The following is a 25,116-nucleotide window of genomic DNA, read 5'->3' on the forward strand; positions in this document are numbered from 1 at the left end:
GGGTTCCAGATTTCGGCACTGAGACTCCTTCCTTAGCTGTTCTGTAACGCTTTATCCTTTACCTGTGCAGTACCAATGTCCTCAAACTGCTCACCTGTGGTCAGTGGCATCACAAATGTGACCAGGAAAACCAGGAGTCCTGCAAGCGAGCAGCAGTTGATCAGATGTCTAAGTCTAATGCCCAGAAATGTAACAAATTCACAGTTAAAAAGTTATACTTAGGAAAAAGGCTTGTTGACATCTGCCAAAATAGTACTGTTATATATCAATTATAACCATTGTTTGAGGTCTTGTATGTCGGTTATGCCATTTGGTACTGTGTCTGGAGTGGAAAGACCTAGAGAGAAGCCTAATTCTCTGGGCAGAGTGGCATTTCAAATATTCTGATTTACTGCTTTTCAGATCCTCGGCTGCAAGCCAACATGATGAAGCAGTTGGAGTTTTTAACAAATGCTTGCACTTAGTGTAAACAGCCCCAGCTTACCATGCCGTACTGCATAAATATGCATCTGTTCAGAATGTCAGGGAGCCAACATTGCTGATTTATTCAGCTGGCGTGGGCAATGCAGAGTGCAATGGGTGTGTTGAAAACATGAAATGAAGCTCTTGTATTGTGGCTTTAGAAAGGAATTTGCTTACCCAAGTTGGGGGATAATCTTTGAATTGAAACTTGTTTGGTTTTTCACACTGCCGACTTCTTCAGATTTCTTTTAGGTTGTTTCTGTAAAGAAACTGTTTAGCAGAAGCCAGAGATCTGAAAAATATTTTCACTTGTGATTCTCCAAGGAAGCAACATACTTTCAGTGATGATGTATGAGCACTGGGTGGGAAAAACCCAAAATAAATCGCATCAACCTTTCTCTTCTTGCAATTCTCTAATAAGGAATATATTTCAATTTCTTCATATTTTGCAAGTTGTCTTTGCATAGTCAAATTGACTACCTTTTCTGCCTATAAAAATGAGATGGTCCATATGTGTACCTAGCCAGTGAGTAATATTGTACAAAAAAAAACACATTATATTAGATAACACCATTGGAATGATTACCTTTAATCCCCATACATATATAGTGTGTGTATATATATGTATATATACATATATAGTGTGTATATATATATATATATATATATATATATATATATATATATATATATATATATATATATATATATATATATATATATATATATATATATACTGCTCAAGAAAATGAAAGGAAGACTTTTTAATCAGAGTACAGCATAAAGTCAATGAAACTTCTGTGCCATTGATCTGGTCAGTTAAGTAGCAAAGAGGGTTGTTAATCAGTTTCAGCTGCTTTGGTGTTAATAAAATTAACAACAGGTGCACTAGAGGGGCAACAATGAGACGACCCACAAAACAGGAATGGTTTAACAGGTGGCGGCCACTGACAATTTTCCCTCCTCATCAGTTTTTTCACTAGTTTTGCATTTGGCTACGGTCAGTGTCACTACTGGTAGCATGAGGCGATACCTGGACCCTACAGAGGTGGAACAGGTAGTTCAGCTTCTCCAGGATGGCACATCAATACATGCCATTGCCAGAAGATTTGCTGTGTCTCCCAGCACAGTCTCAAGGACATGGAGGGGATTCCAGGAGACATGGGGAAGTTACTCTAGGAGAGCTGGACAGGGCTCTAGAAGGTCCTTAAACCATCGGCAGGACCGGTATCTGCTCCTTTGGGCAAGGAGGAACAGGATGAGCACTGCCAGAGACCTATAAAATGACCTCCAGCAGGCCACTGGTGTGAATGTCTCTGACCAAACAAGCAGAAACAGACTTCATGAGGATGGCCTGAGGGCCCAACTTCCTCTAGTGGGCCCTGTGCTCACAGCTCGGCACTGTGGAGCTCAATTGGCATTTGCCATAGAATACTAGAATTGGCAGGTCCACCACTGGCACCCTGTACTTTTCACAGAAGAGAGTGGGTTCACCCTGAGTACATGTGACAGACGTGAAAGGGTCTGGAGAAGCCATGGAGAATGTTATGCTTCCTGTAACATTGTTCAGCATGACCGGTTTGGTGGTGGGTCATTGATGGTCAGGGAAGGCATATCCATGGAGGGATGCACAGACCTCTACAGGCTAGACAATGGCACCTTGACTGCCATTAGGTATTGGGATGAAATCCTTGGACCCATTGTCAGACCCTATGCTGATGCAGTGGGTCCTGGTACCATTGACTGGACCCCACACTTGCCTGACCTAAATCCAAAAGAACACCTCTGGGACATTATGTTTCGGTCTATCTGATGCCACCAGGTTGCACCTCAGACTGTCCAGGAGCTCAGTGATACCCTGGTCCAGATCTGGGAGGAGATCCCCCAGGACACCATCTTACATCTCATTAGGAGTATGCCCCAACATTGTCAGGCAAGCATACAAGCATGTGGGGGTCATACAAACTAGTGAGTATGATTTTGAGTTGCTGCAATGAAATTTCAGTAAAATGGACTAGCCTGCTGCATCATTTTTTCACTTTTGGTTTTTGGGGTGTCTTTGAATTCAGCCCTCTGTAGGTTGATAATTTTCATTTCTATCAAATGATTTGGCATCCTTTCATTCCTAACACATTACCCAATCCATATCAGTATAGATATCCAGCAGGATTTTTTCCCTTTGAGACCTGATGTGTTTTCAAAGTGTTCATTTAATTTTTTGGGCAGTTTTTATATATACAGTATATATAATACAAAAATATGTACAGTATATAGTGTTTGCTGGAAGGAATTGCAGGTCCACAAGCTGAAAATATTGGGGCGCCAACCCCATTTAATTATAATAGTTCTCCAAACAAAATGCACACTCTATGTTGCTAAATGCACAATAATTAGGGTCCTATTGTGAGGAACCTTTCTCGGCAGGTAAAGCCTGTGAGAGTCATGGTGAGAAAGAACTCCTTCCAGTGGTGTATTCTTGTAATGAGTGACACCTCCTTTCAGGAACTGCAGGATATGTAGTGGGGGGACTGGAAGGGGAAGATTCAGTTGTCTTAACTGGGTGTCTGCTTGGCACTGTGGAGGGAAAAAACAGAGAACAAGGTTTGTGCCAGTGCCCCTTTCGACCTAGGGTAGAAGTAAATAGCTCAGGAGAGCCTGACATGCATGTCTGACAATATATATAGTGGCCATGCCAAGAATGACAATTAACCCAGGTGAAATGTAGCGTGCCAACATTTCAATTTACTCCCAAGACTGTAGGTTAACAAAAACATATAAAAATGCCCCTCAATGGCGGTTCTTTTGCATGGTCAGCAAAACATGCCACTTTCCAGCTTGCTTGGACTTTATGTGCCGGTGACCAGAAGGTGCAGAGTCAGTTGCCCTCACTGGGTATCTTCTGTGCAATGTGGAAAGTGAGAGAGGACGTGATATGTGCAAAATACCTCAGACGAGCGCTGAAGATGATTCTCTGATGCACATTTGTGACAATATGTACAGTATAATATAGCAAGTTACAGAGCTACAGTGATTTTTAGGTTAGATTAAAATATTATCTAGTAGTCACAATTCCCCTTTCAAATTAAAAGATAAAAAAATGGGCAGTTAAAATATCAAAATGGCTTGAAGGTTTATTGTGATGCAGTTTGGCCAATAACTACTTAAAAAAGTGCCAATATACTGAAAATTTCCTAAATTGGTCCTTGTTGAATAATTATATGTTTTAAGTAATACAATAAAGCTTTCTCATAGTACTACAGTAAGCAGGTGATGAGTTTTCCAGCTGAGTAGAATCAAAGAGCAAGTTAGTAATGTAGAACATCAGGATTTATAGTAACACGAATGCTGTTTAATATGCAGTGAATGGAAAAGTTATAGTTCATTATTGTACATGTTGAAGACAATAGGCAGAACATGATGAATAGTTCACAGGTAAATAAGGCCATCTTGACACTGCCAACTTTTTCCTGGAGATAACTTTAAACCCAAATCACTCTGCAACTATGTCATGGGTGCACAAGATGAGCATCCGAAAGTCTCACTGTCCTATAATGCTGTCTCTCTTAAGTCAAAGTTTAGCAACATTCATATCTAGATTAATCACAAAAGGTGCTGTGCCCTGTGAAAGAATAAAATGTGGCACTTGAGTTTGTGACTCTGACTACAAAAAAGCAAGAATAAAAACTAGGTGAACTGATTTAGCAAGAAACAGCCAGAAAGCTAAATAAATAAGTGCATTTTGTATGAAATATAGCTTTATAGAGGCAAAGACAATCAGGAAGCCACTATGATTTTATGATTTACATAACTGGAATTGCATAGTCTCTGGAGAACAATGTAATCTTGGTAAAGTCAAAAGAAACATACAGAGGAAGACCAGCAGATTGCTGGCTGAATTCTATCACAAAGTTAAGGGGTACATCCTTGGCAGTTATAAAGAAAAGGTCAGAAGACAAGAATTTAATGGAAGCACCTTATCATTAGAGGTGTCAAACATCAAGGATAATTAATGAACACAGAACAATAATTAAAGAATAACGATAAATCTCAAGGAAATATGTTGCTTGCAGTACTGCAATTATGCCAGGTTCCAAAAACAAAACCAACTCCATCTGAAAACTCATCCACTTCCACACTTACCTCAAATGTTTCATTATTCTAAGCCTTAAAGGACAATATGGAAGCACATACATGGCCACTTTATTAGGTACACCTGTTCAACTTTTTGTTAACGCAAATATCTAATCTGTCTGTCACATGGCAACAACTTAATGCATTTAGCCATGTAGACATTGTCAAGATGACCTGCTGAACTTCAAACCGAGAATTAGAATGAGGAAGAACGGTGATTTAAGTGACTTTGAAACTGATGATCAACTGGGATTTTGACATGCAACCATCTTTAGGGTTACAGAGAATGATCCACAAAAGGGAAAATGTCCAGTGAGTGGCAGTTATCTGGGCAAAATGCCTTGTTGATGCCACAGGTCAGAGGAGAATGGTCAAACTCGTTCGTTGATAGAAAGGCAACAGCAACTCAAATAACCACTTAGGAGACCACACCAGACACCACTTCTGTCAGCTAAGAACAGGTAACTGATGCTTTTATGCATCCCATACCAAATGACATATAACAGAGACATGTGCATTGCATGGTGCACTGTAAACGTTAACACTGAGGTCTATGTTGATTACATCTCAGACAGGTAGCACAGCTAGTTACCCAGAAAGGGTTGACTGACTACTATTGGAATGATGGGGACTCCTTTTACTGACAGGTTTGACGTCAGTATTCCTCTGTTTTCAGATTAGCCATCACCATGGAGAGAAAAAACAGACACCCTACCAACTATTCTTTTGATCCCATTAAATGTTTTCCCGTATGAAGCCCTCCTGACATAGTTTGCAATGCCACTACTTGCTGGTAAGTCTCCACTTTATAATCAGTCCTACTTTACAGTTGTCACATACGTGCAAGTAGGAGGAAGCTGAGTGGACTGAATGAAGTTCATTCCACATCAGGGGACTCATGCGTAATGCCATGCATAGAATTCACACTATAACATGGCATAAGCACAAAAGCAGAAATGTACTTATGCACAAAAAAATTCCAGATGCATAAATCTGTGCGTTCGCCCACTTCCATGTTCTTCCGCTACATAAATCCTGGTCAGCATGAAAAGTAATGCTCATGCACACGCCTGCTGTCTCGCCCCGTCTCCTCCCAGAATTACGCCTCTTTGAATATGCAAATCAATATAAATAGCCCTTAAGCTCAGCGTTCTGTGATAAGGCAATGGCAAAAGCACGTGGGGGAAATAGAAGCAGTTCAACGAATACTGAGTGGAGGCAAAGAAAAACATACTATTTGTTGGTTTAAACAGTGGTATAAACAACAGAAGGAAGTTGATCAAGTGACATAGAGTGTCGGAGAAACTCAAAAGCTGAAGTTCACAAGGTTGCACAGTGCCAGAAATAAAAAAGAAGTATTCAGATATCAAAGTCACCGTGACAAGGCGAGTCCTAGCCCACCGTCTGAGTTTCATATGAAAGTTTATTAGGGTACAGAGAAAAAAAAAATAGGCACACAGTAGGGAAAAAAGCACGAAATTTCAACTTTAATCTTGAAATCCCCACTTTAATCACATAGTTTATTTTGTCATTAAAGTAGAATATCATAAACTTCATCTTAAAATTGTTTAATTTACTAGTTTCTTAAATCCCGTCATAACTAAAGCAGCACGTTAAATGCTTTGTTTTGTATTTGATCTTCTATGTGCTCTATGTGTGTGAATCACTATGTGCTTCCGGGCTTTCTTTACTCCGACAGGACACAGAATCCATTACATTCGTAATATTACAGCTCTCTGAATAATTAAAATACTGAGATGTATACTTGATATCATTTTCATGATGATTGAAATGAAAGCATGTTATTAAATATGGGAACACGGTGGTGCAGTGATTGTGCGCAACCTTTGATGAAATAATTTATTGTAGCAGTACTGTCTCTTTCAAACGTACTAACCCCCAATTCCTGTCCTTACTTTTCTTTCTCCAAATACCCAGTCGCCACACAATCAGCTCTGTAATAGACGTTAAGCCATCTGTAAGCTTAGAACGCCGATTCTTCAAAACTTTTAAGGAACATTGAAATATTTTCGTAGTACATGTTTAATTATTCTATCCTTCCAGTGTCACACCAGTCCCAGCAAGCAAACAGCGCAAGGCACAAACAATCCGTGAACGGAGAGCAAGATCCTTGCTAGCGCAGCGACACCGTGTCCTCACATGTTTAAGTATTAACAATATAGATTATTTAAATTAAGTTAAAGTTTTATCTGTATAATATAATAAACATATTTTGCTGCATTTCATCTTAAAAATGATATCGTCATCATATGTAAATAGGCGCTTTATAAAGTGGCTCAGGTTGTGCAATATTATAACTGTAGTGCAAGTTTACAGTGAGGTGATTGTACTAATTAGTACAAACACGTCTACAAGGAGCACTTGATGGACTGATTGAGTGCGTTTACAGTTCTTGGGATGAAATTGTTTCTGAAGTGCGAGGTCCATACAGGGAAGATTTTGAAGCGTTTGCCGTGTGAGAAGCAGTTCAAATAGGAAGCATGGCTGAGGCAGCATGTGATTGATGCTGTATACCGATTATTCTCTTTCTGATCAGCTGCTCCAAGTGGTGCAGTGAGAGTAATTTGGAAAAAGATGATCCGCTGTGGCAACCCCTAACGGGAGCAACTGAAAGAAGAAAAAGAAGGTGCAGTGAGAGTAACAACGCTAAAGCAATTATGGTATTTAGAATAGTTTGGCCATTCCGTGGACCATTATATTGTTACAGGTTAATTACAATCAGATGCATTAAACTAATAAACAATATGCGGTTAATTTCAGTGTATTTATAAAGCCGCGTCAGGGATGTGGATCTACAAAAGAAATGGAAAAAACACTGGAACTGTAGCACTGCTTTGACGCTGGATGCCGGCAGTTTGCAAAACCAATCGCAGAACTTGCGTACGACAGAGTATGAGGTACCGTGAAAACGTGAGTGGCTTTATGCCAAGTTTAGGTTTTATACATCGCCATTTCAACGTGGAAACAGGCTTACATAACATTTTTGTGAGTATGCACCGTTTATACATGAGGCCCCAGGTCAGTGGGTGGCAGGGTGGGCTAAACCTTCCTCTGTTTTCTCTGCAGACCAAATACAGGAAAACCTGTCTGATTTCTCTTCAAAGACGTCACTTCTGGTTCCATCGCCCTGAAAGACGTCACTTCCAGTTTCCGTGCCATCTTGAAACATCTCTTCCGGTCCCCAGCATCCAAGATGACATCACTTCTAGGACCTGGTCTATAAAGACTCCGTTTTTGTCTTAAGAAAGCAGTTCATACTGAGACCTTAAACTGTGCACTTCAGTGCGACTACTTAAAACCTTTTGCAGCCAGGTATAATATATGGGTGGCTGCCCCAAACCTTTCTGTGTGTCTGAGGCTGATTTATTTTACACAGTTCAGTCCATTATCTCTAAACTCATCAGTTGTGTGTGTTTTTTTGGTCTTCTACTGCTTGCATTACAGTAGAACATGAATGATGAAACAAGTCATAAGCTAAGAGCATCCAAAATGAGTTGCCTGATGGTTGTTATTTCCTGGTAAGGGGGTTATAAGATTGAGAAGGTCCACAGACACTTCTCCATCCATCCCGACATCCATTCATTTACTGAGCCTGCTTCTGTAGTTTTAAGGTCGTAGAGAACTGTAATCTTTCCCAGTAGCATGAGGCACATTGCTGAAACTGAACAAGGTGGGGGCCAGTTTATTGTAGGACACTCTTAATCACAAAGCCACACTCACTAATGAAGGACAAACTAACAATTGCTAGTTATTCAACATGCATATCTCATAGACAAGGAGTGACTAAGCAAACACTACATAGGCAGTGTGGATCCAAGCCCAGGTTTGAGTAAGTAAGGACACTGTGCCACTACTGAATGACACTTTTAATTTAAAACATTGTATTTTGTAGCATTTTCAAATAGAAAACATCTTCATTGTATTGGCATGCATTTATTTAAAGTCATCAGGATATCTGCTGTATGTTTATACTGTGTCCATACAAAGATATATACAACAATCGGGATTTTTACTTGTGTGAACAGCAGGGATTAAAAGAACAGCCTTTACTGCTTTAGGCATAAACATTTACATTTTGGTTTTATTTTAGATAAATGGTATATTTATTTGACCACGCGAAATAAAGCCAGGTCCAAGCAATGCTATAGTGCAGTTAGAATGCTGGCAATATAATAAATGAAAATATAACTATATTTTAATAGATACCTAAGTTTATGAAACTCCTATAGAGTGTCACACACTTGCGCATGGGAGGCAGCTAAAGGGCTTGAGTTAAGGGCAATTCCGAATCAGACTGGAATGTGGCAGACTGCACTGACTCTTTTTCTCCCTTTCCTGCAGACGATTCACGGGAGATTCCACCTGGCCCTCTTGACGTCACTTCCAGGTCCTAGCCTATGGAAGAAGACCTTGCCGGCTCCGGCCCCTGTGATGTCAAGTCTGGGCTCGAGCCTATGGCTGAAGACCCTTATGAGCCCGACCCCTTTGACCTCACTTTATGTCTTCCCCTTTAAAAGCCTCCACCTTTTCCCTGTTCCCTCAGTTCTGTTTTGAACTCGGTTTTGTGCACATCAGTGCTATCATTTACTTGCAATTTGCAGCCAGGAAACCAAATATATGGGTGGCTGCCCCAAACCTTGCTATGGCTCTTTGTGGAGTTTGTAACGACAGAAATAAGTGATAATCAAAATAGAAGTCCGTGACATGGGGGAATCCCTAGTACTCTGTACTGAGCTCCACAAGCTGTCCCAGGGGAACACGTACAGTAGTTCTGGCACAATAAATGTTAAATCCTCAAGGGGAGGACATCAGGTCCCTCATAAATACAACTGCCTGATGCTGTAGGAATGCTGGAGCACCCACTGCCACTGGAAATAGTTATACGCATAACATGCCAGGGCTTTACAACGTCTCTAGGAAACCTGAAAGTGGTTTCAATGGTCTCCAATCATCGGTAGGCTCAAAGCTGGGAGGTAATGATGGACAAATGCTTAACTAACAGGAAGAAGTAAGGCCAGAGTGCTGAATGAGGATGGCTGCCATGCAGTGTGTAAGAGTACCAGCAACTATACATGCTCATCAGGCATTGCTTATATTTAGGTAAATCCCACGTGTATAAGTCTTTTTCATTTTACCCCTTTAATATTTATTTTTAATTTTTTTATACTTTGGCTTGCTGTATCACTGTTTGAGTTTGTGAAGGACAACAGTAACAGTATGTTGCAAGTTCACAAGACCTACAGACCAAGATGTAGCACTTTTTGATCCAGTGTGTGCTAAGAAATGGAGTTCTAACCTCTACACTGTATGTATTGTAATACAAATAAGCATGGGGAGAATTTTACAGGGTTTGAACAGAAGGAAAATGCGGGGAAGGGTGAAAGTGTGGCTCTATCACTAACAGTTTTTCCATTTGTGTCTCTAGAATGAAGGAAGAGAACCACTTAAAAGACCAAGGAAATCACTTCTGCCTTGTTTATTCTGTCCTTCCTGGCCATCGGACCTTACTCTTATTCTATGTTAATTAATGTTGACTTATTTTATTTTCTTACTGTGTCTTCTATTTTTCTATTCTTCATTATGTAAAGCACTTTGAGCTACTTTTTTTGTATGAAAATGTGCTATATAAATAAATATTGTTGTTGTCTCCACAAGTCCCACCCTTTCCAGATCCTCCAGTATATAAACGGACCTACCACCGGAGGTCAGCTTTCATTCCTGAATCAGCTTCACAGCAAAGAGCTCTGTGCTCTTGAAGCGGGTTTGCTGCTCTTGGCATGAAGATAAACCCTTGTCCTACACGTCTATGCAACTCCAGAGTATCACAATTAAACAGGGCTTCCTTGGGCACCTTTATCCTCATTTTGCTCTCCTTGTTGTTCTTTCACAGAGGGGTGCAAAAAGTGGGGATACAGAGGATGTGTTGCATGGGAGCCCATAGTGGTGAGGGACCATAAAGAACCTGGCTCATTGTTTAGTTTTTACTCATGGGTACTAGGGTGGTGTACCATGTTAACCATTATGGATGCAATGGGAAGTTAAGCAAAATGACACGTTTTATTGGCTAACTAAAAAGATTACAACATGCAAGCTTTCAAGGCAACTCAGACCCCTTCTTCAGGCAAGACGAAATACAGAAACTTGAAGTTCCCTGTGTTGATAGACACTAGGACAGATACAGCATTGGAAAACCTTTAAGTGAGACATCTTAGATGTAAACAATTCATTAATTCATTTAGCGAGAGAGAAGAAACATCTAAGATGTCTCACTTAAAGGTTTTCCAATGCTGTATCTGTCCTAGTGTCTATATAATTAGCACATCTAATGCAAAAGTTTATCTTGGTTTGTACTTTTCTACATAACTAACTTCTTTATAACTTCTTATATTATGTTAGGTTAATACTGTCAGTGATCATAAACTACATGGCCTATGGCATTTTTCTATAAAGTTTCTCATTTAATTAACTGCTATCTTACACTGTAGGAAATGCATCTAGGCATTCATCCATTTTAAAACTATACATTTTATTTATATTGCACCTTTCTCATGCTTTGTTACTTTATGATCCTGTGGAGAGAGTGCATATTTTGACATATTTTTATTATTTGTTTGCTTTATAGTCATTCTGGTGTGTGTGTGTATTTATTTATTTACTTTTCTAACTATTTATATTTTATTAATTTAAAGAGCTTCTGTAAAGCCAAATTTCCCCCTGCGAAATCTATCTATCTAACATCCGGTACAATAAAGGAAGCAACCTTAGGCATGGTACTCTTATGTCTAATTTTCTTCTATTTTTATTGAAGAGTTTCTAGTATAGAATGAATGAATTACAATTAGGGAAGACCCTGCCATGTTAATATAATTGTGGTTTTACCACCTGAGAAAGGGTGTTGCTGTTCTTCTTGAATATCGTGATTTCATAGTTCACACATACATTTTACGTTACTGTATCCCCCACAGGATTGGCGCACCGCCTTACACCTGCTTCATCTGGGATAGACACCGACCCCCACCGTTCACATTAGATTTGATAATGAATAGACAGAGAACACAAACCTGTACACTCGAGGGGTCTTCGGTCCAATGGATTAATACTGTGAACTGGCATCTCTCAGCTCTCTAGTTTTCATTTCAGTAGTCAGTCACATTGATCACAGTGACTTGAGTGTGACCCTACAAAGACAATATACAGAAAAAGATTATTGTAGTGTACAGTTTTTGTTAGATACCATAAAATGTAAATACTCTAAAAAAAGAAGAACCATTGGTATACACATACGATATTAGTGATATGATGGGCTGTAAAAAGGTAATTTAGATTACAAACAATACAATACAGTATTTACTATGTAACTGAACTCAGGAATTGGCTCACACAAAGAGCTTTCTATTTCCTCAATTTCACTTTTTTTGCTCAAGGTCAATAACACACCACTATTTATTAGCTAGAACACAAAGATTTAGTCATTGCTTATTGCAACACATCTGACTTACTGCAGATAACACTGTTCTTCCAAGCATCTCATCCCAGCACACTGCAGTAGTTTTGACCTTTACTCAAGATTGGCACACCCAAAATTAAATACTACAATTACAAGCGAAGTCACCGAGCTATGGGAATACGTGCATCGAAAACAAAAGCAGTACAATACATAAGAAAAAAAAAGGTGGGGACAACAGGAAAGCTTGTAAGCATTATAAAGAGATAAAAGGGCTCTTGCGAGTGACTGTAAAGTTAATTGCTTCTAATCTCAACAGTATGTTCTTCATAATTACCTTGCTGCAAAGCTTCTCTTGAATCACTGCCATGGATAAAAAATAAAAAGTAAATAGTACTTAAGAAAGGAAATATGAGCTTGCATACAATCTGATTAAATGAGAATTTTTGTAAATATTTCATCAGTTACTCGCTGCTGATTTGTGTAACCGTATCTGGTATCTTCATAGCACTACACAGTGCAAACTGCAACAATGCATTTTATCTTTATCAGTTAACAAAAAAAAAAAAGAAATTCAAAGCTGGAAGAATCACTGAAAAGCGACACTTTACTTTCATGTTTAATTTAGTTTCTTTGTATTCTCCTTCATTTTCCTTAATCAGCCTTATGCAAAGCCACCGTACGAATGACTGAAAGTGGAACCAGCTTTAGATATGAATAAGTCATAAAAGTTTTTTTTTTTTTTTTATCATTAATGCTAAAGTAATTAACTGAAAAATGATTCTGCATGTTATTACAAGTTAAATCTTTGATGAATGTGTTTCTTTAAGCGTGTTGAACAGTGTGGTTAATAAAAATAGCTTGGATCCAGCATTGAATAGTATGCTTTTCTGTCTTTTGCTGGGTTTGGTTTTACCCAATTAAAATTAAAGTTAAACTTGTTATTTTCAGTCACTTTGGCACACACCTTTTACACAAGTGCAGGTCTATTCTTCACATGAAACTGGAAATTCTGTGTAGCTACAGTCACGTTCTAAAAGCCATAGATGAGTACAAGTTTAAAATTGCTCAAAAATGTTGAAGTTGAAGGCAAACAGTTTTCATCTTTTAAAAGAATTCCTACCATGAGTGGAAAAAGTGGTGGTCCTGGAGTCATTTGGTGACCTCGAGAAGATTACATCAGGTGCCCCCTCGCCACCATCCCCCTGGCACTCCATGCCACAAACCATACATGTGAATGTGGGACCACTGTGCCAGCAGCACCCAGTTTATTGTGGCAAATTAAATTGCAAACTTCACTAACATGTTTTATCTGCTGAACATCACTATATACAATTAAAAAAATAAACTAAAATATCCCAGTAAAGGAATAAGGAAAATTCTGCACACACAAGGTTTTAAATGCTGAATGAATCAAGTTAACACAGTGCCTTTGCTGATAAATCCTGAGTCTAAAACCTGCCCCTCCTTGTCTTCCTGATCTTCTTCTGCTACCAGCCAAACTTTCATGTGAATGAGCCTTGAATTAGAGCTAAATTAGCTACACGCCTGTAAACATCAAAGAGAAAACCGAGGCTTTCCTCTGCTTCATCACCAAGTGATTATCGTCTTTCAAAGATCATGTTCGGCTAAAGATCAAGCCAACATTAACATGCTACAAATGTAGTGTTCATTATTTATTTCATTGAAAGTTACTGATTCTTCTACTTACATGTAAATAAGGCAAAACGACAAGCTTTACACTGTAAATCATTTGCTGGGCTACTATTCCACATGCTTGAGTACGTTTAAAGAAAAACAGGACACAGGAATGCATTTGCATGACTTCTACATTTCAGTGACCCCTACAGTAAAAGAATTTGAGAAAGGTACAGTAGGCACTCCACGGCAGCCAACTTCCCACTTCTTATGCCCCAGTGGGAGGAGGAGGAGGAGTGCAGAACAGTGAAATATCTGACAAGAGATCTGATGGAGTCATGCAGAAGGGGGCACCCCCTATCATTTACTTCCCTATGCATTTGCGTATATTGTCTATGTCAGGTTCCATTCTAAGCACTTTCATTTCGTTGACAACTATAAATTGGCCTTGGGTCAGCATGTGTGTTATGTGTGCATGGCTATATTCTGTAATGGTCTGGTAACCCATCATGGATTATTCTCTACCTTGTGACTAATTCTGCTAAGATAAGTTGCTGCTTACTGCAACTCTGGAGTGGAACAATTAGCCACAAAAGATAAATGTGAAATGAAGTTTTAACTCCTGAGTCACTTGGATGTCTATTGTGAGGAACAAGCGACTTATCTGCTGTATCTCTAAATTCTTTTTAACCAGATGTATTCCCTTGAGCATAGCTTTTGGGCTTTTAAGTCAGAGCTACAATGTGGGTAGAGACTCTTTCATAAGGTTCTTTCTGGCAGGAGCCAGATTTTTCTTCAGCTGTCATTTCTTACTAAAGAACGGGTTTGGATTTTTAGGCTGCTGAGTAACATACCGCCATCCAATGTAACATATAAGTTAACCAGATGTGTATATTTAATCTTGTATACAAATTATTATTTATTACACTGGAAAGAAATAGAAAAACTGAGTTTTTAAAGCATGCACGTTTTATTTAGCTGTCTAGGTAACCATGCCCTGGGGTCTCATTTATAAAATTTTTCGAGGATTCAAGCATGCAAGTATGTGTACAACAACAACAACAACAACATTTATTTATATAGCACATTTTCATACAAACAGTAGCTCAAAGTGCTTTACATATTAAAGAATAGAAAAATGAAAGACACAATTATAAAACAAAATAAATCAACATTAACATCGAATAAGAGTAAGGTTCAATGGCCAGGGGGGACCAAAAACAGGATAATGCATGTACGCAAAAAAAAAAAAGACATATAAAACCTTGCATACACACATTTACCTTTATAAATTACAGTCATCTTGTAGATGTGCATACATGAGTGTGCTTTGTGGAAGAATAATGTTAGGGTAACATAGCATTCATCTTAAAGAAATAGCATTAAGGCTTAATAAATGTCAGAAACCTGTTCAGGCACACCAGGAAACCAGATGACGGTCAAGTGAACAGCACAATGTACACCGAAATATACAGTAAGAGCTGGTTTAGGAAAAGATGTCACAGTTCCTGCACTCTCAGCAAAGCCCCTAGTATTTAATTAAAACAATATTGCAGCTATTCTGTAAATCTAAAAACACTTTCCTGCAATGTCACATATAAGAGAATACTACAAGCATTATGGAGGGGAGTTCGTCATTTAATGGGTGTGACAACATGCTATAAAATCAACGCATGCTCCCAACCTATGGAGATCAATTTGAAGGTAGCTTCAGGGAAGTATTTGAGGTTTGTACCACAACTTACTGGTCTGTCTGCTCTTTGTGTGGACAACGACCCACATACGTCCTACTGAACTCATCTTAGATTCACTGACAGCCTCTGTTCCACCAGCCCCAAAAGTAGTCCCAAATATGTCTCAATAAGTGGTCAGTATTGAATGGAGACTTGAATCATCACAGTAATGTAACCAGCACAGGAAACTTTAAAAAGAAAAAACTCAACTCCAGAGAGCACTGATTTATTTTTACTCTTTTTGTTTGCTTTCCTTTGATTTTGCCACCAGGCAATTAAGGACAGAAACTACAGGATTACGGGGGTCTGCTGGAGCCAATCCCAGCCAACACAAAGTGCAAGTCAGGAAACAAACCCTGGGCAGGGTGCTGGCCCACCGCAGTGCGCACACACACCCCAAGCACACACTAGGGACAATTTAGAATCACCAATGCACATAACCTGCATGTCTTTAGACTGTGGGATGAAACCGGAGTACCTGGAGAAAATTTCATGCAGGGAGGACCCGGGAAGCGAACCCGGGACTCCTAACTGCAATGCAGAAGCGCTACCCACTGTGCCACCGTGCCACCCACTATAATTTTATAGTCATAACCTTAAATGTGAAAACCTACTTAATGACAGTACCATTTCAGTGCCAATCCAGGCAGCACTTGCAGCAAGACAAGAATCAACCCTATTGTCACACATGTGTGATCACCTTCCTGGCTCTACTGAGGTATGTGGTACCACTCATGGACCAGAGGGGGCACTCATGCCAATGGTCCATCCTTTTACTATCAAAGCTCCAAGAACACACCAAAATAGGGCCAACTAAACTGGCCACAGTTCCCAGAACTGGACGTGATCCTTCCAGTTAGGTCTTTAAAAATCCCGATAGTCCTCGAGGGATGGTATCTGATTTTGGAACCAGAACCCAAACCTGGAGCAAGTTCTAGGTACATAAGCCTCCCTAACTTGGAAAACCTTTTTTCTGTTGAGCTGATACTCCATTTTTTCTTCTTTTTTTTTGTTGTTGATACGCTTGGCTAGTGCTCCAACATTTCAAAGCAGCTCATGCTATTCTGTCCACTGGTCACACTGCACAGTGTGCCAGTTCATCACAGGGCCCCCTTATGCACACACTCGCACAGGGTCAACTTCAAATCAACAGATAACTTAACACATCATTGGGCATGAGAGAGAAAACCTCACATAGTATCAAAGTTGGGATACATGATTCATGAGCCAGAAGTGCTTACCCTGATGCCACCACACCACCTAGTTTACAGTCAGCTGCTGTTCATTTTATTTGACATCTTATCTTAGTTTAAGCCATTATTAGGTGGTATTTAAAACAATATAAGAACACAAGGGAGACTGCAATGTAAAAAGTAAAATGTGTATTTTCAGGTGTGATTGAAACTCAGTGAAGACTTACAGGTAGACACAGGGCGAGAGCGACCAGAAAATGAGACACGATTTGGTCCATCTAGTCCTTTATTTTGTCACCGATACAATACATTGTCTTTTATTGATGCTTATTATTAAAGCAGGTGAGGACAATCACTTCAACAAACTACTTGAGGAGCTTGCTTCAGAATATCCTGGTCCTCATATAAAAAGAGATGTCTCCTGGAATTTGCCTTAAATATGCGTAGATTAGGTTAATCAGCCCCTCTAACTGGCCTGGTGGGAGTGAAAGACCCCAGGTTTGGGCTGACCCCTTGTTCAGGGTTGTTTTCTACAATAGGATTAAGGAAATTTGAAAAAAAAAGAATGAATTAAGAGTAATAAATCTGCATTTAAAAAATCTGTAGACACCTTCCATTGATGAAAGGAATAAAGTCTCATATAAAGATATGTCTTACAATTATCTTGCAAATGATTTTAATACTAAACAAAGAATAACATTTAGCATTATAATCAATATAAAAAAAATATTATTTACTCAATAAGTTTAAAAAATTATGAATATTGTTTGTGAAATGTTACATTTCAAGAATGCAGTAGGGCATGGGATTAGTTTCTTCCCAGGCAGTGCAAATGAAATATTTGTAAAGCATTTGCACACAATTCCATTCTGAACTGTTAATGTCTGTAATCAGTTTGGGATTTAATAATATATATTTCAACAATGTAACATTAACAGTCTGTTTAGTTTCATGTGGAGAATGCAGTGTATAACAGGAAAGAAGGGAAGTGGCTGAATTGCAATAGTAAAATGACAACATGACTGCTGGATTTCATAACTCTGGGAGAAGGGAAAGATAAAAAAAGAACAAAAAATAAATAAAAAGGTTTCTGCAGCTACTTGTCCTGCTCAAATGCCAGAAAAAATGCTAAAATGGAGAACAGACAAGTCAGGTCACATCACACTAGGCTGCAAACACTTTAGAATTGTTAAAAATCCAAAGACAGGTCTGCACATCTACAGCAGGAATTTGGGGGGCTGGTTTGCTCTGAACACTCCATGGTGCCCTCTTCTGTCTGGAATTAAGTCAGACGTGAAAGAAAGAAAACAAATGAAGTGGCTGAGCCCTTTAACTTGGGTTAAATGTGTGTTCTCACTGAGGCATACCTTTGATCCAAAATATTTCTCTTCCTTATTTGAATTCCAGTTCTACGGTATAGTATTTCTATTTGGACCTAGGCATTGTGTCAGTTTTGCAATTTTGCTATCTTTTAAATTAAAGTCCAGCTTCTTTGAAATCCCCAGGGAGCAGAAGTAAAAATTCCACTCTCACCTAACAGCTTAAAGGATATCCTGTAATTACTGTTTGTAGCAGTAAGAAATAGGAAAAGTGCACTCCCACACTGATGCTATCTCCAATAACAGGGCAGTGTCAACAGAACCCTCTGACAGACACACAATTAACAAAAACTTTGCACTGGAATGAATGCTGGGCAAGTCGAGTCTGGCATTTTCTGTCCACACCTGCACGGTGCATGTACCAGCCATTGAGGCTGGGAGCATTTAAATATTAAACCAGGAGGACATGCTCATTGTATTAAAAACAACAACAAAAAAAATGTACTTTACTCTGGAGTATTTCCTTCCGTAGATAAGTGGGGTATGATTTGTACAAAACAACCATTTGATAGGAATGTATTTGTGATAAGTGTAGTTATTTGCTATTATCAGCTGTTATGCTCAATATGTTGTCTGGCTTAGTGAATGAATGCTTGGAACGCATCAAATTAAAAAGACAAAATATACAACTGCATGTTAAATTTATGAATTTTAGAATTATTTGGAATTTTGGTGTTATTCGCCATTAAAGCTAATATTGCATTATTTATCTTTATACCTAATAATTCACCCTTTCAGACCTTAGATGGCATTTTGTTGTTGCAGAGCAGAAATTACCTTGTCCAAATTCTCACAGAGCAAGTAGTCATTGGGCCGGCCTGGGCCAGACTAGGATGCAGCCACTGACCCCAACTCACACAAAAACCTCACACACTCTAACAGGCACACTCGCTTATTCCGTCTTAGACACTCTCATCCAATCACCCACCTCATTAACAGCACACACATTATGTCAATTGATATGTATATTTATGCAAGATAAGCAATCATCATGCGTATGTGGCACTGAATGAATTCTGCTGTTATTATTATGACAAAGTAACAAACTCAGTCAATTAGCATGACTTTTACTGATTAGCTAGGAACCTCTTCTTTTTCTTTCGGCTGCTCCCGTTAGGGGTCGCCACAGCAGATCATCTTCTTCCATATCTTTCTGTCCTCTGCATCTTATTCTGTCACACCCATCACCTGCAAGCCCTCTCTCACCACATCCTTAAACCTTCACTTAGGCCTTCCTCTTTTTCTCTTCCCTGGCAGCTCTATCCTTAGCATCCTTCTCCCAATATACCCAGCATCTCTCCTCTGCACATGTCCAAACCAACGCAATCTCGCCTCTCTGACTTTGTCTCCCAACCGTCCAACTTGAGCTGACACTCTAAAGTATTCATTTCTATTCCTGTCCATCCTCGTCACACCCAATGCAAATCTTAGCATCTTTAACTCTGCCACCTCCAGCTCTGTCTCCTTCTTTCTGGTCAGTGCCACCGTTTCCAACCCATATAACATAGCTTGTCTCACTACCGTCCTGTAGACCTTCCCTTTCATGCTTGCTGATACCCGTCTGTCACAAATTACTCCTGACACTCTTCTCCATCCATCACACCCAACCTGCACTCTCTTGTTCACCTCTCTTACACAATCCCCATTACTCTGTACTGTTGATCCCAAGCATTTAAACTCATCCGCCTTCGCCAAACTCTACTCCCTGCATCCTCACCATTCCACTGACCTCCTTCTCATTTACATACATGTATTCTGTCTTGTTCCCAGAGGCATAGCTAGGGTTTTCAGCGCCCGACGACAACTGAAAATTTTGTGCTCCCTCCTGTTTGCCAAAATGCAATGGGGAAGGGAAAGAAAATTTTTAAAAATATATTTAAAATAATTTAAATTTAAAAAAAATTCATATAAGTCTCCGAAAATAACGCCGCCTCGTGTTCTTTAAAATCTAAATCCATCATTAGTTTTTGTAAGGCAAAATTCATTTTCCGCATTTAAAAATGATTTTAAAGAAAGTATATAGCTAATTATAAAGCAAAATAATTATATATTTATAAAAACTGCATTACATACAATTTATTGGTACGAAAATATGATGGGGAAACGTCTAGACTTTTGCATCCATCTACTCGAATACTTCACCACAGCCCAATCAAACATAAACACAAATCACTTGGCACACAGAAATGGCGTTTGCAACAACTTAGACAATGATACACTAATGCCTCATGTCAGTCGCGCGACCTGTTTAATAACGTCAAAAATGTGTCTGGGTGGGAGTCAAGCATGTTAGAGCAGAGGAGGGGATAAATTATTGTCTGTTGGGTATATAGAACTAATACGTGCTTCAAAATCAGAAAGAGACAAAAAACATAGGAAAAAGATATCCTCATACTGACGGAGTGATGGACTAAGTATGCAAATGTTTTTTATTTACTTTTTAGTGCATTTAAGAATGGAAAACATTTAATTCTAAAATTTCCTAACATCAATTTGGCGCCCACTGGATGCTGCATCTGAGAACAGATGTCCCCCCTTGCCCCCCCTAGCTACGCCACTGCTTGTTCCTGCTGACCTTCATTTCTCTCCTCTCTAGAGCATATCTCCACCTCTCCAGGGTCTCCTCAAACTGCTCCCTACTATCGCTACAGATCACAATGTCATCAGCAAACATCATAGTCCACGGGGACTCCTGTCTAATATCGTCTGTCAATATGTCCATCACCATTGGAAATAAGAAAGGGCTCAGAGCCGATCCCTGATGTAATCCCACCTCCACCTTAAAGGCACCCGTCACTCCTACCGCAGACCTCACCACCGTCACTATTCCCTCATACATATCCTGTACAATTGTTACATACTTCTCTGCCACTCCCAACTTCCTCCTACAATACCACAATTCCTCTTGAGGCACCCTGCCATACGATTTTTCCAGGTCCACAAAGACGCAATGCAACTCCTTCTGGCCTAACTAACATGAACTAACAGTCATAATTCTGACTGGGGCATGGTAATTTGGTTGAACTGTAGCCGTGTGATGCTGTATGGACCCAGCACAATTCACCTTGGGCATATAGTAGTTCATGAACCAAGGACAAACCCGGGTGGATGAGAGAGAGACACAGACACAGATGATGTAGAAAAAATATTAGAACTGTTTATTACACTCGGTGACAAAAATAGCATTCAGGTGTCGAGCCAGCAATTTTCAATAAAAAATGTCCATGTGCAATGTCGCATATCAAAAATAAACTGCAAAAAGTATTTAAAAAAAACTAAGAAATCAGATTATTTCCCCTCTTTCCTTCCTAAAAACAATGCTAGGAAAAGAAATCTCCAAATGAAAAACTATACATTAAAATAAAGATAATCCACCATATTAGCTCACCACTCAACCTCAGAATCTACCTCCACTTTAATGATTTCTCTGAGAGCTCCATTACAGACACTGAACTACCTTCTCTCTGCAGCGTTAATTCAAAAGGAGACTCAACTGACAGATGACCTCTAGAGTCTGTAGCACTGTTTTATACGTCCACGGGATTTCACCAGTCAATCCCTGTTGATGTTTTCCAATTTCCATCCATAGGAGTGCACATTGGAAAATCTCCTATAATATGGGATTCACAGGGGAGGGTATGCAAACACGCAAACGAATTCTTCTGAACTCTGGACAGGTAACTTTCTTGCACTTTCTCTGGGTCTTCGATTCACTCATGGCTCTTCCTTTACCTTGCCAGCAACTAACCTAAAGTCTTTCCTCACAGCTGTAAGGCAACACTGGATAATAGCGCCTTCATTCTAGGGCACACGTACATCCTGGCCAACCTCCCCAGACCCTCACTACTACCCAAGTGTTTCCTCTGGTTCCTATATCCCCTCGTAGCTCTTCTTTTACCTTGCCAGCAACAATATGATGCAATGAGACAATGGCACCTTCACTCTCTTGTTTGCGTTGGATGTCACCGCCTCTTATATCATCAGCACGACACTTTAAATCCTTAGTGCCTTCTTGAATTTCTGACTTCTGATCTTACTGTTTTCTCTCTGACTTTGGTTTCTGGTTGGCAATTAAACTTTGGTGCGAAAAGGTATCAGCATGAAGGTTTCCAGTCATTTCTCGTTTTGACTACATTGCACCTTCTGGTAATTCTTCTCACCCTTGGACAGAATCCCTTGCAACAGTATACAAACATACCAGAAAATTGCAGCCCCCTTGAAAAACAAAATGGCATCACAAAAGATGCAAGTGCAGAAATGAATTCTGCTGTGTTCAAAACCTCTAATGGGAAAAAGAAATTTTGAAAAAGAGACATTACAAAAACAGAAAAGAATTAAATAGCATGACACCTAGCAAAAGATAAGCAACTGAAACTGTTAAAAAATTAAACTGAGGGGGTTGCACAGTTCAGTTGAGTTTTTACCCCATGGTGCCATGCCTAGCTTGATGCCACAGAAAACTTTCATTCAGTCCAGATTTGGTCCACAGGCCAGATATTCCAGATACAGCATATTTGATGGACTGGTAGAACATCTACAGTTGCAGTCAGGATGTCAAGGCAAATAATTCCAGGCCCCTCCTGGGATCTGGCCATTCTGAATTTTTCAATTCTTTGTGAGTGTCTACAGCTACAGATAAGTGTACAGTACAGCCAATATTCCATGATGACATTATTTACTGCAATTTGCATTATACCTTCATGTTTATAACAAATTACAACTAAAATTAAACTTCTGCCTGTTAAGCATAGTACAAGTATTAGACTCTTCTGACTATGAAATCGTTACCATTTGTCCAAACTGAATTTTTTAAACATATTAGTGAATATACAAGCCATGATAGACTTTCACAAACAGATTAAAGGCATTTCCCTTGAATCATTTACAGGAAATAAGTTATCTCTTTCCAGTTAAATTATTTTTCATTTGTCCTGAAAGAATGAGATATGAGAAATATGAGAATATTTCCAAACTCTAGTAAGAAAAAAATGAGATGAGATGGTAAGCATGTTTTTAATTTAAATGGAATGTCAACACAGACAAGGCTAGCACACCACAGCGACAAGCAGAGTTACTGCAAAAGCTGATGAAAAATGCTGCAGTGTTTGTTCTGAGAGGCAGATTGCAAAAGCACAAAAGGATTAATTGAGCAGAATAAAGATAATCTTTTTTCTTGTGTAATTCTGCTATTCATCCCTGTTGAAGTCCAGGTGTTTTCTCACCATTTCTTGTCACAGACTATGCTGTTTATTGTGTTATGTTGTTATCATTGTACCTGAGCAGGTAGAGTGGTGTATCCATAATTATGAGTAATGGTTAAATTTCATCTTTCTCATGCCATGCCACCCTTGAACTAATAATTATTATTTTTTTTTTTTTTTTTTATTGAAACACCATATTAATACATTTTATCCATTACTATTGGTACAGTAATGGGTTGTGAACTTGTAATGTGCTTATATACTATAGTTAATGCAATCCAGAAACGTGAGTTAGGGTTGTATCATTCTATTGTCTTACATTAACAATATGGATGATAGGAGGCATCCTGCACTTCAAACCCAGACCTCAACCACACTACAAAAAGTCTTCAGGTTAAGAAATACTCTGGTAATTTTCCAAAATACTGTTTCACAGACTTCTCTACATCACAACACAATACAATATTCTTCATTCTTTTCTTTCTGCACTTCTCTGACTCCCCTGAATGAGAAGGATAGGCTTCTTTAAAAGGTGCTGCTACACCACAAATGCACCCCTGAAGCACTTCTGGGTCAGGCAGAATCTCCATGTAGAATGCTGCCACCCAGCATGCAAAGACAACATGTTTTCCCTTGGAGGCAGTCTACAACTGACTCTTTCATTTCTCTGATCTGCTGAGCCTATTTACAGTATGTTCTCCTAAGCAAAAGCTAAAGTAATACAACCAGATTATGAATGATTTTGAAAGTTGAGACTTGTACTCTCATAAGGCCATTCCTCCAAGGAATCTGGGTTTTGACAACCTGGGGTGCAAATGGTTTCATCTTAGGATAGTTTACATTTGTTTATATTATTTTTGTTGTTATTATGACAATGTTTTATGTTTGCAGTCACTACTGTTACTGTCCCTATGGATAAAACATCTAAAAACATCTATGCTTTGACCCTCTTTGCTTATTTTGCATCCCTCATGCAAATTACAGAAAGCAAAAAGGCACTTCTAAGAAATCTTTAATGTTAGCCCTTTTGCTTTGTGTTTTTGACTTTTGAATTTTAATGTTTGCTTTTTGGTTTCATTATTTGGTTACTCTTACAGACTTCTGGCATTTTGACCTCTTTGTCTGTACTCTGAGCATATCTCTGCAGCTATATCTCTGCCTATTCCCTGGAGATACCTTCCATCTATTGGTCAATTTCTCTCACTCTCTGTTCCACCTAAATTATCCCCTCATCAGGAGGTGTTCACAATAATCTGAAACTATAATTGAGATATCTGCCCTATTTAGGCCATCCCAACATACAGTATAACAAAACTCAAGTATGGCTTTACCTTGTAAAAAGCTCTCATTCATTGTATGTAACCCATGTGTCAGATCGGCTTTGATTCCATTTTAGAGTATTTTGGTTAAAGTACTTAGACTTTGAGTGTAACTTCCTAATATCTGTTGTGTCTTTCATTCACAGAAAATATTGTAGACAAAAACAGTGGTCCGTTATCTGTAGCTATGTTGAATAGTGGTGATGAGCGAAACAGCAAAGTTTCAGCTTACTCAAGTGTAGGTTTACTTTGTAAACAGCCCTCATGAATTGCATGTTATGTGTTTCACTCATTTTGTCTGTATAGTAGCAGGCTGCACTGGTGATATGCCTGTGCATAGTATTTAACACATTCTAGCAATGCAGATTACAGTTAAGGTAAGGTTTAGGGTTAAGGTTGTGTTCAACTGTTATTGTACATGAAGATTGTGGAGTATCACCCGGACACAGACAGGCAGACACGTTAAACTCACCCCACACACGTTTATTAACAAAGTCCATATTTACAAATGAGTGCTCAAACCCCAAAAGTCCCCAAAGTCCTGGCCACTCAGTCCAATGTCTTCACTCTCTTCAGGCCGCCTCCTTGCCTCTCC

The 25,116-nt window shown here is 39.1% G+C and overlaps 1 long non-coding RNA gene across 4 annotated transcripts; it reads right to left on the bottom strand.

The window, feature by feature from the left end:
• Window positions 1-2,688: 2,688 nt before the first annotated feature.
• LOC120537159 lies at window positions 2,689-13,811 on the bottom strand. Of its 4 annotated transcripts, XR_005635269.1 has the most exons (4): window positions 13,182-13,476; window positions 12,396-12,421; window positions 11,676-11,792; window positions 2,689-3,036 (listed from the first exon to the last, which is right to left on the bottom strand). It is a non-coding gene; the product is annotated as an uncharacterized LOC120537159 (long non-coding RNA). The 4 variants fall into 4 exon arrangements; XR_005635272.1 differs by lacking the exons at window positions 12,396-12,421; window positions 13,182-13,476 and adding an exon at window positions 13,770-13,811; XR_005635270.1 differs by lacking the exon at window positions 12,396-12,421 and having other exon boundaries at window positions 13,182-13,475.
• Window positions 13,812-25,116: the final 11,305 nt, after the last annotated feature.

The sequence above is a fragment of the Polypterus senegalus genome, chromosome 10 (assembly GCF_016835505.1).
Source record: "Polypterus senegalus isolate Bchr_013 chromosome 10, ASM1683550v1, whole genome shotgun sequence".
NCBI classification, from domain to species: domain Eukaryota; kingdom Metazoa; phylum Chordata; class Cladistia; order Polypteriformes; family Polypteridae; genus Polypterus; species Polypterus senegalus.